Source organism: Polistes canadensis, unplaced genomic scaffold (assembly GCF_001313835.1).
Source record: "Polistes canadensis isolate GaletaPanama2010 unplaced genomic scaffold, ASM131383v1 scaffold_19, whole genome shotgun sequence".
Taxonomy (NCBI): domain Eukaryota; kingdom Metazoa; phylum Arthropoda; class Insecta; order Hymenoptera; family Vespidae; genus Polistes; species Polistes canadensis.
Genome location: NW_014569566.1, coordinates 1,115,208 through 1,117,180, shown reverse-complemented (window position 1 = coordinate 1,117,180; position 1,973 = coordinate 1,115,208).

The window sequence follows — 1,973 nt, the reverse complement described above, 5'->3', positions numbered from 1 at the left end:
AATTTCAAAAAAAAAAGCTCTCGCAACCCTCTTACCCCTCTCTTTCCCCCAACTCCCTTCCCCACCCCCTTCTCCCCACCACCTAACGTGGTCAACCTGCTTGATTCCACCCCTTTCTTCTTCTTCTTCTTCTTCCTCTTCTTCTTCTTCTGTCGTCCAAGTTCTTCGTTGCTTCTGGGCATGTCCTCGTCCTCGTCCTCGTCCTCGTCCTCGTCTTCGTTGTCCTCGTCGTCGTCGTCGGCGTTCGGGAACGCAAAAGATCGGCGATACTTTAGCTCGAAGGTAGAAGCCCCTATCGCAGCTTGGTTACGTGGCGGAATGCATCTGTAAAACGCTGTTGGTGATTTTTACAGGGCCGTAACGATATATACCGACGAATTGAACTGATCCGAAAAAAAAAAAAATAAAAGAACTTTGAATCTCCCCGGAGTATTATTTTTCTTCATTCGTTAACGAGTAATTAAATTTGATCGTTTATTAGTCGTACAATATATAAACTATATATTTTAAATGAGGGAGGAAAATTGTTTTGGGGTTGGAGGAGAAGGGGTATTTTGAAATTGGAAGTAATTGTTGTTCTTGTTTTGTTTTTTTTTCCTTTCTTCTTTTTTTCAATTCGATAAAATAATTCGATGATATTTGTTGAAGAATGTTGTTACCTTTATCGATATCGATCGCGTGTACGCGTGATGAGAACAATTAATTAGAAAACATGTATTTCTAATGGGGATAAATTAATTTATTCGTTGTGATACGAAATTTCAAAGGAATATTATTTGGTTATAATTAAAAGAATCAAAAAAAAAAAAAAAAGAAGAAGAAAATTCGTTATAGTTGAAAAATTGATAAGATACAAATATACATAGAATATAAAATATCAAATTAATGAATAGAATTGAAATTGAAAAGAACGAGAGTAAAAGAAATTTACGATGAAAAAAGAAAGAAACAAACAAACGTCACTAATATTAATTCTATCAAAAGTTTTCTCATATAAATTATAATACAATAGAGGATAAAAAAAATAAAATAATAAAATTTAAAATAAAGTAACGATAATAATAATGAAAATAATGAAAAATAATTGTAAATTGGTGTAATCACATCGATACGGTCCTGTTTTCTTTTTCGCACTCATTGAAGGGGAAGTCCCTTGAGGGTCCCCTCGTTACGTAGCACCTTCATTCGACAAGAAAATTTGCCTTCTATGCAATACATTGCAATGTGCAGTGCACCGCAGTGCAGTGCAGTGCAGTGCAGTGTATCGGTTTGGTTACACATATCGTGGGCCAATTTCTGTTTTAACCGGCACCCCAACCAACCAACCAACCAACCAACCAACGAACCAACCGCCATCACCATGCCACCACGTTTGATTTATCGATCGACATTTTTTTCAGGGGGTATTTTTATTACGTTTTGATCCCTCTCCTTTCGCATACATTTCGCGGCCACTAACCACGAAAAGGAAAACCATGAACGAACGAGATGATGATCTTTCTTACTTCGTTCCCCTTTTACGCACCTTGACACACGCACCTTCTTATCCAAAATCTTACAATAAAATCTGTATTCTTATCGATTATATTATTTCTCTATCTCTCTCTCTCTCTCTCTTTCTCTTTCTCTTTTTTTGTTTCATATCGATTATATTTTGTATTATTAAAAATATGGGTATTGTATTAGGAAAAACTGTAAGAATTACATTATATTATTATTTATTATATTATATATATAATAAATATTATATATATATCTAGATTGTAACGTGTTATCATGTATAAAAGTGATCATAGGTGTTCGTTAATTGAATTGATAACAATATTATTCTTCAATGAATTTTTCTTGCAACAACTTTTAATATCGATTATGTCTCACTTTCGTATCGATTATTTCTATCCATTTCATATCGATTATCCATTTTTTATTATTATACTCGTTCAAATATTACCTCGTATAATTCTTTCTTTATA